A 14,074-nucleotide genomic window follows, 5' to 3' on the forward strand; every position below is an offset into this window, starting at 1 on the left:
AAGATCAAAAACTTGTCAATTGACAACTAAAAGTGTCAATTTGACAACAAAATAAGGTGATTAATGCACAAAGGTGGTTAGAGGGGTAGTTAGAGAGGTTTCATTTGGTTTTGAGAGTATAAATGAGTTTAAAACCTCATTCCCACATGTGGGAGACAAGTTTGGATGGTCAAAATTGATTGGTAATGTAAGAGTTTTGAAGTTTGAGCAATGAATGCATAGTTTTCCTTGAAATTTTGATCAAAAATAAAAACTTGTAACCACTGTAAATTCATTTTCATAGTACCTTTTGATCTAATTATTTTTGGAGGTGATAGGAAAATTTTTTAACTTTCATTTAGCATTGGTATAAAGGTTTAATCAATTTTTTTTTATTTTTCATATTAATTGTCCTAAAATCTATTGTAGGTGACAGTTTAAGAGGGGTTTGAGAGTCATTTTGTGAATCTGACCCATTCTACTTTATGTGATTATTGGGGATTGTGTATTGGGTCAGGAATATTGTAAAATATTTTCTTTAATTTCATGTGTAGGGAAGAACTTGGAGTTGAGTTTTTTATGTCCAAGGGTATGGGGTTGAGTGAGAAAGAGTGCATAAAAAGGGGTATGTGACTACTCCAAAGGTGGATTTAGTGTTTTCTCCAAAAAAGAGTTGCATTTTATGTTGGAAGTCATATAATATAACAAAATTGAAGGTGTTTTAACCATTTTGGGGTTCTAGAGACGTTGCAAAGTAAGATTTCTAGAAAGCCCTAGGGTAAAGGGGCTAGAAAGGAGGGTTTTGTAAAAACCATTGTAAATTTGATCATGAGACCAAAAAAATAGAAGAATAATTGCATTTGAGTCATTTATTAATACTTTTTTTGGTCATGGGAGTTCTAGGAGTCAAGGGATTGTGAGTTCCTTTGTAAATAGCCTCAAATTAGGCCTAGTTGGTAGACTGAAATAGCCAGTTTTGAGTGATATTTTACAAAACAAGTGTAGTTGGTTTTGGAGAATATTTTATAGTGAGGAAAAGGATATTTTAATCACCCAATATTTTAGGAAGTTCTATGGGAAATTTTGGAGAAAACAACAAATTAGTGACTAGCAAGGGCTAGTTAGAACAAGCCTAGAAGAGGCAAAATTGAGAAAGTGTAAGAGATGAGTTGTTGAGAGTGTGCAAGGAGTTGGAACATGTTAGATGGGATGTTTTGATATGATCCAAGGTGTTGGGGTCATGGCATGAAACCAAGGATGAGTTTTGATATGTTGGAGGTACTAGGGTACACTAGGTGCATGGTGAACAATGTGAGTGTTTAAAAGACAAATTGAAGATTTGGGTTATAACCTCTTAGACATGGTTGTAGGAAGATGTTACCAAGTTAGAGAACTCCTCTTGAACCCTAGTAGATTTTTATTCCTTGGATATAGTCATGAATATTGTGATCATTCATATACTTTAACAACTAACACCATGTTAGAAATAGTGTTGTGAAAAAAAACTACAAAATAGAGGAAAATGGCCATAAAATATGCATGATTTAAATAGCTACATTAAATAGCCCTTTACTTCATAAATCACTTCAACTCAATCATTATTTTGTATAGACAATCTCATCATATGTCACTTGAGCAAACCTATCATATGTCACTTGAACAAACCTATCTAAAGAATGATCTACAATAATTGCAATAACCATAGAAATCTTATATTATTCTTCAATATAAAATAACATGGGTTACATAGAAAACATATGCCAGCAATATCTAATATGGTTTATTAGATATATGCAAAAAGCATAGTCAATTTTCAAATCATAATTTTAAGTTTATGGTTTTTCTGATGAGATACAATTTTCTTTACTCAAACCTTGGAATGACATGTTTAAAATCTGCATAATAACTAGGTTTAATATTCACTATACAAAATCTTGGAATGACTTGTTTCAGAAAATATATTTTCACTTCATAATGTATCCCTCCCATCTTTAGGTTGTGTAGAAGAAATTTTTTAGGGAATTGTTTGTCTCCATTATTGATTTGGCACAAGATCTTTTGATCGAGTTTTATATACTCTTAGTCAATTTTTCTTCAACTTGATCATTGTTTTAATATTGTAAATAGGGTTCTTGAAGAATGTTTTAGGATTTTTGTTCATGACTAGATTGACCATATTAGGTCATTTTTTATTTATCTTTTGTGTTCTACTTAATGAGCAGTTATAATGTTTGATTTATTCAAACTATATTTAAAACAAAGGATGTAGCTTTGGCATATAATGAGTGGCTTTTTCCCTCAAATTTATTTTCTTACAGTTCCAAGATTTAGTTAGGGGAGTCTCCATCTAATAGCTCAAGTATGCCCTAATTGAATGACTACAGTTTTGGATTTATGTCTATATATTCTAAAAATGTGTCCTTCACTTGTTCATTCCTCTACCCACACTATCCATTTTCTTCTCTTATGACAATTTTTTCCATCATAGTAACAAATTCTTAAGAAAAGTATACATATAAGCAATTAGGTCTATATCATGACATATATTCTTTAGTGTCAAAATTGTCATATTTGTATCTCTAGAATATGTAACTAACCTCTATTTCACCATGTTGGCTATTCATTAGATATTTTATTCACACTAGGAAAATTAGGGTATTAGAAGGGTGTGTTTTGTATGATGGGAGATAGTTATGCAACCATCATGAATGTAAATCTTATGGAGGGCCATTTGAAACAAGAGCATGTGACTTTTTTAGTCATTTTTCTAAGATCATCTATTCAAAAATAAAATCCTAAACATTTGATTCTTCAAGCACATAGTTTATACAAGTAAATGGGGGAGCTACTATAGGAAATGATGAATAGGTGAACAAAGTTGAACCTAAGAATATATAACAATTGCCAATTCAACACATCTCCTTTTTATACCTAAATCCTCTGCAATTCTAGGCATAAGATGATTAACACACAATGGTACTTGAACAAAAAACACTAATAAATATCAAGGATGTGAATTGATAATACTATTTCATAGATGATTTTGGCATCTCACCCTTTATCACTAGTGCTTCAACTTTATTAGCCCTCTTCTTTGGTGACTTGCAAATGAAGAATTAGCACAATAAAAAATCTATGATAAGATTAATCCACTAAAATTATAGAATGACAAAAATTGAATTTGGCTTGTGATTGAGAATTATCCATTTGTAGAAATCCTTTCTTTCTGAGTTGTATGGTAACCCTTGCTTGATGATTATTGAAAACTTCTCCAATTGTATCCTTGCTTTCACTAGTTTGAAGTTTTCTAGTTACATGCATACAATCATGACTTTACATCACAAAGCATTCACATTCTAACAATTTTCATGTTCTTTCATTACATTTTGATCTAAACAAAAAAATGTAAACTTTCACTTATTCAAATGACAAATCTAAAAATGGGTCCTATTAAAGAATCTAATATAAATTCAAATAATGCATCTAGATTCTAAACAAATCAAAACATAAAATCTATGATTTAAACTAAATCTCATTTCTTACAGATCATAACAATATAGTCCACCTTATTAATGTGGACAGTGTTGGGGAAGAGGTTGCAACATTGTATTTGGATCCAATTGAATACTATTTCTCTCTCTCTCTCCCTCTCTCCCTATTCAATCTAATGAGCAAACTAGATCTGCTCGATTATTAATGTTTCAAGTATTGCCTCATGGTTTGACTCGTGAACTTTCCAAAGAATCTTATTATGTGATTTTCCACCATATTTTATCAAGTGGACATTTGATGTGACAACAAGGTTTGAATAATGAAGAATCTTCCTCTCTGTTTGCCAATCCTCAAATAACCACAAGTTAGGGTTCTGGATAGAATATCGTCTAAGCCATGTGCTAGTTACAACCACTGCACCGATATGGTACTCTAAATTTTCATCATCTATAACTGAGTGATCCAATTTTAGTTTGGCTTGGACACAATGACAAAAATAATCATTTGTCCCTTCTTCATTGTCTTCATGTGCAATAATAGCAAAAACATGGCCAGTAGTGAAAAATGTACAAAATGCGGTCATTAATTCAGAAAATACTTAGGTAAAAGTTATAAAGTTACATATTGAAATTACAAAGATATATATATATATATATATATATATATATATATATATATATATATATATATATATATATATATATATATATATATATATATATATATATATATATATATATATATATATATATATATATATATATATATATATATATATATATATATATATATATATATATATATATATATATATATATATATATATTACTAGGTTGCACTAGATTTAACAAGTGTTCAAAGTCAATAGACGAATTCATCTCTACCATTTTCAGTGCTTGTGGGGGACGATAGGTGTCAATTGGGTCCAAAAATCATATATCCCATTTGTCCACCCATTCAGTTGACTCATAGTCATCCCAATTTTTCTCTGCACATGATGGAAAGTAGCATGCCATTTTTTGTTTGTGGATACTCCATGAATCTGCATCAAAGCTTCTAAAAGAATGCAACTCACTGGATCCTATTAGTGTGCAACAATCCTGATATGCTACAATATTAGTTTTATCTATCAACCAAAAAAATCTACAAACTATAGACTCACCTTCCTTACTTGGACCCATTGTAGTGTTACACCATTGGATGATGTATTTTGCATCTATCAATATTGCTCCATCTTTATACTTTAGTTCTTCATGAGCTAAGGCTCTTTTGATGCATCTGCTTGCACCATCGTGCTCTCCCTTTCCATGAACAACCTCTGTGAAATTCCATATATATTGAATCCTACACAACCTGTACATCCTGCTTAACCAATAGAACATCCATGCATTCTTAAATTGAGATGCACAATTATCTAACCAAATAATGTGTTGACAAATGTGATGCCCCTATTAGCCAAATTTCCATAAAATAGTTGAAAACAACCCTGTACAAACTCTGTAGAATGTGATCGATCATCGCTGATGTAAAAATGATGCTCCCTCAAAATCTTCCTGTCATCCTCTATACTTGTAGGTGAATGCATGAATGTTATGTGAAAAATATGGAAACCTGTTGAGAGGTATAATACTTTTCTTACACCTCATTTTGTGGTTGTAGTGTGTAGTTCTCTATGAAGTCTACAACTGAAACAATGATATCCAGTGGAAACATATCCCTGCACAACTTGAATTGCAAATCTAGCCATCGAGCTCTATGTGTATGTTTTGCATACTCGTAAATAATCTTTTCACAAAAAATCTTCATGAACTCATACGCTAGAATCTTTTCAATGACTAAATCACATCTTTTTCCCTGTTTCCCATCTTTTAGAGCATATGTCACTATCTTAAATTTTCTATAATCTACTATTTCATTTCCAATTTCATTTGTACTATCCATACATTGACAAGTTGATAAAAGTTGCAAAGAACCACAAAATAAACATGTACCATCCAAGCATGATGTCTTTTAAAAATTTTGGCCATCCCCTATTTCACATAAAATGTTGGATATGAATTCCCTTGAAGATCTTGGTGGCTCATTCATGTCATGATCCTGCAAAACAAACTTAGAATGCAAAAATACACATATATGCCTAAAAGCATCAAAATGGTTAGAAAATTCAATATGTATTTAACAACAACAAGTTATGTGTGTGTGATTTATCTTGACATAAAAAAGTTTACCCATTTCAAAAAATCTTTGACTTATTCAAATTTGAGGATACATACCAATAAATTTTGCAAAAAATTGTGTCTGAGTTGAGTCCAAAAAATGTTTCACATGTGGGTTGCAATTTTGGCTACCAATCCTCCTTCTTACAACATCTCTTTGATTAGGGGAAACATGAGTGTTATTTTTCCAAAAATCTTCCATCAATGATTTCAAAGCTTCACTAATGTCTTTATCCTTTCGTGGTAGTCTACCACTAAATGTCCATAACTCATTTTTTGTTGGATCTTTCAATCTCACACACCTTAGCATGGCTCTCCTTAGAGTACCTATACCAATTTTTAATGTTTTGCTTGTCTTTCTCATGAGTCAAGATTTTTTCATTTAGCTACTTACTATTGTTGATGTAAGTACTCATCTTGTGATATTACTATTTTTGGTGCTTGATTTAGAACCCACTTTGTCATAAGCACTCATTAGATTCTTTACAATGCTTTTTTCATTTCAATCGTCCATCGTTCTTAGCCCAAGAATCTTCATGATAGGCCTAAATTTCAAATTTCTCATCATTTCAACAAATAATTGGCATTGACCTATAATATTTAATTCTTCAAAAAAAAAATCTCCACATACGATTAACTTTTCTTTGACAAGTATGCTTGCTAATCTTATCAGGCATTGATTTCAAAATGTTAGTATCAACATCAATCAAATATTTTGGTTTTCTAAAATGAATTCTAGGAGTTGTTATAATTTCTTCAATTCCCTCAACATTTTGAACATTAACATAAGGTTGAGTGTATTGCATACCTTGAACTGAAGATGATGTGCCTTGGCAATAAGATGCAAAAGATGGAATATCACCTACTTTATGTGTTGATGTTGTGCCTTCAACATGACATGATGGAGTGTGTATATCATTGGATCTACAAATTAGTGTCTCTTCAACATGAGAGGATGATATGAATTCAACATTAGAAGATGGTGTAGCGAATGATATGACTCGAACATTGGAAGATGGTGTAACTTCACAATTCAATTGTCTTGAGCATAATAGTCTCATTCATTCTCTTTGTCTTTCCAATTCTTCCTCTTTGTTTCTTTGCATTGGTGTTTCTTGATCCTCTTCAAAAGTAACTTCTTCATTAGTGCTTTGCAAATTTCTTTGTTCACGTAGTAATTTCATTTTATCTCTTTTAATTGCCAAATCTCTCTCCCTATCTTCATTTGTTTGAGTTTTTGCTTTCTTCCTTGGCATGATGATGATTTCTACATGTCAAATTATTCAAACATCTGAATTACTTAAAATGTGTAAATTAAAAATTATTCAAATACATATAAAAATTATAATTATTTGAATGAATACACAATATATATCAAATGACTTGTCAAATTTCTAACCATTTCTAAATAACATTTCATTCAAACATACAATTTTCAATGAATTCACTATATATTAAACAACATGTCAAATTATAATCAAATTTGTATCTATATATCAACAAACAATATTTAAAATGGATTGCACTAACCTTTTATATACAAGGAATTTTGAAAAAGTCTTCAAATCGCATATCTAGTGATTGAATTTGGTGTTTGCTAGCTTCAAAAAGTGTTGAAATAGTGTTTTCTATGTTCAAACCTGTGATTTGTGTCAGAATAACAGAGTGCACAATAGACCAAAAGTAGAGAATGGATGAAATGGGCCCCAAAGTTTATTTTTGACCATTTTTAGGTGATTTCACATAGTGTGTATGCACTATAAAGCTCGTACGCACTATTGTGCATACGCACTATGTGAAAACACATCACTCTCCATCCTCCCTACTCTCTCTCTCTCTCTCCCCCTACTCTCTCTCCCCTCTTCCATCCCTTTCTCTATCTCTCTTGCTCTCCCTCTCCTATCGCCCACTCTCTCTCCCTCTCTCACCCTCTCTCCTCTCCCATACCCTACTCTTTAGATCTCTCACACACACTCCCATCCTCCCTCTCCCACTTCCTCCTATCTCTCTCTCTCTCTCTCTCTCTCTCTCTCTCTCTCTCTCTCCCATCCCCCATCCCCCTACTCTCTCCCATCCCCTACTCTCTCTCACACTCTCTCACATCTGCTACTCTCTCTCTCTCTCTCTCTCTCTCTCTCTCTCTCTCTCTCTCTCTCTCTCTCTCTCTCTCTCTCCCCCCCCTCTCCCCTCTCCAATTCCCTAAACTCTCTCTTATAGATACACACTCCCATCCCCCCCCCTCTCTCTCCTATCCCATCCCCTACTCCCTAGATCTCTCACACACTCCCATCCCCCCTCTCCCATTCCCTCTCCCAATGCCTACTATCTCTCTCTCAAGTTCTCTCTCCCCTTCTCTACACTCTCTCTCCCCCATCCCCTACTCTTACTCTCTCTCTCCAATCCCCAACTCTCTCTCACAATCTCTCCCATCCCCTACTCTCTCTCACACTCTCTCCCATCCTTTCACTCTATCTCTCTCATCTCGTACTCTCTCTCTGCCACCTCCTACTCTCTCTCTCACTCTTTCCCATCCTTTCACTCTGTCTCTCCCATCCTATACTCTCTCTGCCACCCCCTACGCTCTCTCACACTCTCTCTCATCCCCTACTCTCTCTCTCTTTCATAGACACACACACACACACACACACACACTCCCATCCCCCTCTCTCTTCTCTCCCATCCCTACTCTCTAGATTTGTCACACACACTCCCATCCCCCTCTCTTTATCTCCCTCTCCCTACTCTCTTTGAAACTCTCTCCCATCCCCTACTCTCTCTCTCACACACTCTCGCATCCCCTACTCACACTCTCTCTCTCCCATTAGGTTCTCTCTCTTTTCCATCTCCTACTCTCTCTCACACTCTCTCCCATCCCCTACTCCCTCTTACACACACTCCCATCCCCGCTCTCTCCCTTTCCCACTCCCTCTCCCACCACCTAGTCTCTCTCTCCCATCTGCTACTCTCTCTCTCTCTCTCTCTCTCTCTCCCCCCTCTCTCATCCCCTAAACTCTCTCTTTCATAGATACACATTCACATCCACCTTTCTCTCTCCCCTCTCCCATCCCTTACTCTCTAGATCTCTCACATGTACTCTCATCCCTCTCTCTCCTCCTCTCCCACTCCCTTTCCCACCACCTACTATCTCTCTCTCTCTCTCTCTCTCTCTCTCTCTCTCTCTCTCTCTCTCTCTCCTTCTCTACTCTCTCTCTCCCATCCCCTACTCTTACTCTCTCTCTCTCTCATTCCCAAATCTCTCTCACACTCTCTCCCATCCCCTACTCTCTCTTACAATCTCCCCCATCCTTTCACTCTATCTCTCCCATCATGTACTCTCTCTCTCTGCTACCCCCTACTTTCTCTCTCACTCTCTCCCATCCTTTCACTCTGTCTCTCCCATCCCAAACTCTCTCTCTCTGCCACCCCCTACTCTCTCTCTCTCACTCTCTACCATCCTTTCACTCTATCTCTCCCATACCATAATCTCTCTTTGTCACCCCCTACTCTCTCTCACACTCTCACAATCTCTCCCATCGCCTACTCTCTCTCTTTTATAGACACACACACACACTCCCATCCCCCCCTCTCTCTCTTCTCTCCCATCCCCTACTCTCTAGATCTATCACACACACTCCCATCCCCCTCTCTCTATCTCCCTCTCCCTACTCTCTCTCACTCTCTCCCATCCTCTACTCTCTCTCACACTCTCTCCCTCTCCTACCACCTACTCTCTCTCTCCCCTCTCCCATGACCTACTCTCTCTCTTTCACAGACACACACACTCTTATCCCCCCACTCTCTTCTCTCCCATCCCCTACTCTCTAGATCTGTCACACACACTCCCATCCCCCCTATCTCTCTCTCTCTCCCTCTCCCACTCCCTCTCCTACCACCTACTCTCTCTCTCTCTCTCTCTCTCTCTCTCTCTCTCTTTCTCCCATCCCTTACTCTAACTCTCTCTCTCTCTCTCTCTCCCATCCCCTACTCTCTCTCTCACACTCTCCCATCCTATATGAGCTCTCTCTACCACCACCTACTCTCTCTCTCACTCTCACACTCTCTCCCATCCCCTACTCTATCTCTCTTACACACATTCCCATTCCCTCTCTCTCTCCCTCTCCCGCTTGCTCTCCCATTGCCTACTCTCTCTCCCCCATCCCCTACTCTCTCTCCCCTCTCCCATCCCCTACTCTTCCATCCTCCCTCTCTCTCTCTCTCTCTCTCTCTCTCTCTCTCTCTCTCTCTCTCTCTCTCTCTCTCTCTCTCCCCCATGCCCTACTCTCTATATTTTTCACACACACTCCCATCCTCCCTCTCTCTCTCTGCCACTCCCTCTTGCACCACCTACTATCTCTCTCTCTCAAGTACTCTCTCTCCCTCTCTATTTTCTCTCTCCCATCCCCTATTCTCACTCTCTCTCTCTTCCATACCCTACTCTCTCTCTCTCACTCTCTCCCATCCTCTACTCTCTCTCTCTCTCGCCCCCATCCTATACAAGCTCTCTTTGCCACCCCGTTCACTCTCCCGTCCCCTACTCCATCTCTCTTATACACATTCCCATTCCCCCCTCTCTCTCTCATACACTCCCTCTCCCACTTCCTACTCTATCTCTCTTACACACTTCCATTCCCCCCCTCTCTCCCTCCCACTCTCTCTCTCCCTCTCTCTCTCTCACTCTCTCTCTCTCCCATCTCCTACTCTCACTCTCTCTCTACCACCCCTTCTTTCTCTCTTACACACATCCCATCCCCCCTCTCTCTGCCTCTCCCACTCCCTCTACCATTTCCTACTCTCCTTCTCTCCCATCCCCTACTCTCTATCTCTTTTTCGCCTCTCTCATTCCTTACTCTATCTCTTTCACACACACACCCATCCCCCATCTCTCCTCTCCCATCTCCTACTTTTTCTCTCACTCCCTCTCCCTCTCCCACTCTCCCTCTCTCTCACTCTCTCTCTCTCTCTCTCTCTCTCTCTCTCTCTCTCTCTCTCTCTCTCTCCCTCTCTACTCTCTCTCTGATACCCCCTACTCTCTCTCTCTCACACACACGCACACACACACACACATTTCCATCCCCCCACTTTCCCCCTCTCCCACTACCTCTCCCATCTCCTACTCTCTCTCTCTCTCTCTCTCTCTCTCTCTCTCTCTCTCTCTCTCCCTCTCTCCCCTCTCCCATTCCCTACTCTCTCTCTTTCACACACATGCGCTCCCATCCTCCTCTCTCTCGATCTCCCTCTCCCACTCCATCTCTCATTGCCTACTCTCTCTCTCCCCCATCCCCTACTCTCAATATCTCTCTCCCAACTTGTACTCTCTCTCACACTTCTTCTCTCTCTCATCCCCTACTTTCAATCTCTCTCCCCCATCTCATACTCTCTCTTTTTGATCCCTACTCTCTCTCTCACTTCCTCTCTCTCCCATCCTATACTCTCTCTACCACCCCTACTCTCTCACACTCCCTCTCTCTCCCATATTGAATGCTCTCTTCCATCCCTACTCTTTCTCACTCCCTTTCCCCCATCTTATACTCTCTCCCCTCTCCCATCCCCTACTTTCTCTCTATCTCTTTCTCTCTCATACACACACACATAGCCATTCCCTCGCCCACCCAGCTCTCTCTTGCACTTGCGTTGTAATTTAGGACTCAATAGTGCATGTGCCCTATAGCATGCATGTGCTACTAAGAATTTAGATGGTTCTAATAGCGTGTGCACACTATAGGGTGCATGTGCTATTGAAAGCTTTGCATTAAAACCAAGCTGAAGGCTTGGTTTTGCCTTGGAGATCCAACCCAAAGGTTTGGAGTTTATAAACAAGTCTGAGACATGTTTTCTAGCAAACATATAAAAAATGATTGATTTTTCTTGTGTGCTCTCCTTCAATATTCCTCGTGGTTGGATATCGATAAGATCAGGTTACATGGCATTATAGGTCTCTATGTTAGTTATCTAACCATATAATTTATTTTTAATTTTAACTATTTCAAGCCTTTCATCTATAATTTGTTTTGAATGTATGTTCATTTTTTGTCAAAAACCACCATGTACTAATTGGGCTATGGATTTTAGCTCGTTCATCAAATTTTGCAACAACTTAGTTTTTTAGAAACTAGACTCCATTCTACATGCTTTGAAATTTTATTTTATTTTATTTTAGATTAGTTTTCAATTATTTCTAGGGGGAGCACATAGATATTTCATGTTTTTGGGATGTGTCTAGTTAAAAAATTTATTAAATAAAAAATACACATTATAAAATTACCCAAAAAATCTAGGATAAACTACATAGTGTTAAGTAACTTTTGACTAGAGTGATTAAAGAATTTCAAAAATAAAGTTAAAATTTTAGGGGGGCCACATTTTGTACTACATTATGTTTTTTTGGAATAAATACTACCACTTTTTGTGGCCCCATTTTTTGAGGACCTAACACTAAACCATTTTGAAAAGAAATTAGTAGTTTAGAAACTAGATTCAAAGGACTATGACTTTTTTTTTTGTCATATCTTAAAATTTTGAGCATAACTATCTTCAAATTCTTGTTGCAGTTCAAAAATTGCTGATTTTAGGAAAAAGGTGTCCACTTATACCCCCCTTTTGTCACCACAACTTGGTGCACTTTCCCTGATATGTTGTTGCAAGTATTTCCCATGCTTGATATGCATTAGTTTCTACTAAAATTTTGGGAAAGATGGATTCTTCAACTCCATTAACTATGTTTCACAAAGCTCTTGAATCTTTCCTATTGTTCTCTACATTAGCATTCCTTTGTGCATTTGTCATTTGAGCTAGTTCTTGTGCACTGGGCTCATCATACTTAGTCTCTATAGCCTCCCAACAGTCTAGATTCTTCAAGTAGCCCTTCATTTTGATGACCCATATAGAATAATTTTTTTCATTCAATATTGGTCCTTGTGTGCTAGGATTACTTGTGGAATCCATACCAACTTTAATCTATTTTCCCTTTCTCCTGAGATAAATAAAAAGATTTCTTTGTTAACAAATTTTTAGACACACTATTACCTTCATCTGCTCTTCTTCTAAGAGAGATTGTATGCCCTTGGAAATTTTTTTGTAGATGCTTCTATCTCTGCAGGTTAAACACAACTAGTTTAACTTATATCTTTGCAGGGCAAGAACATGACTAGTTCACCCAAAGCTTTCTCTTGATCTTCTCTAGCTTCCAACAATTTTCTCTTAACCATCAACATTCAACCATCAACTCTGATACCATATTAGATATTTTCAAAACAGAGGAAAACATAGCACAACCAAAACTCATAGGTAGAGAATATTATCTATATTGCTTCTCATTAATCTCACCATCAATCTATCTCTTACATTATACATTTACAAGATATAATAGCATTTAAAGGGTGCCAAATTTGAAACTCAAAACTGGGCTAGATAGTGAAACATTTACTTACCACATTAAATACAAAACTAATTATCAGAAATTTCAAACATGGGTGGGTTAACACACTATCACGGTAGGTGTTAACATTACTCGGCATACTCTTGGTCTTTTATTCTTTTGCCGAGTAACCCCTTTGATGATCGAGTGATTTGGTCTTTCATCTGTCGAGTGTTAACACAAGGGTTAACAGACAAAGTCAATACATCAAATGGTAAAGTCAATAATTACATTTAACACTCTTGAAAAGGAATCAATCTAATCAAGATATAAATCATTATAATTTAGAATAACTCTCACAATATTCTAATTTTCTAATAGATATATGAATCATCTAATTAGCTTTCACATGCATTCATAAGATATTCTTTTGTCATCTTTTGTTTGTTGGATTCCAACTTGACATTACAATATTGAAAAAATAATTTCTCAACTAAAATTGAATTATTTTTAAGTTCAGGGATATACTTAACAAGAGGTAGCAACCAACTATTTTCATTAGCTTTTTTTAATAAAACATATTCTTTGCCAATAATATTTAGAAATTCATCATCTCCAATAAATACCTTACCAAAATTGCTCCTATAAGAAGTTTCAATAAACTCATTATATAGGAGAGTGAAATGGAGATCCTACAACATTTTTGGAAGCCAAAATAAGATAATTGCTACCTAGATTTAACCAAGCTCTAATACTAAATGTAAGTTTTGATTGAGCAGATAAAACAAATAAATATATCTATTAATGCTTATGTCCCTTCTCAAAAAAGGGAACATCTTTGTTTATGCTTAATTGATACAAAACAATTCATGACATATTGAGAGCTATTTATAGAAACCAATTCCACCATCAAATTGCTATAAGAAAGAAGACCAATATTTATGTTAATGTTAAACTTCACATACTCAACTTTATCTAAGGCAAAACCCTAAAATAAAAGACTTTTAAGAATTTTTTAAGATTAATTATTTTT

This window comes from Cupressus sempervirens, chromosome 4 (assembly GCF_028749045.1).
Source record: "Cupressus sempervirens isolate cs-2001-9-10 chromosome 4, ASM2874904v1, whole genome shotgun sequence".
NCBI lineage: Eukaryota > Viridiplantae > Streptophyta > Pinopsida > Cupressales > Cupressaceae > Cupressus > Cupressus sempervirens.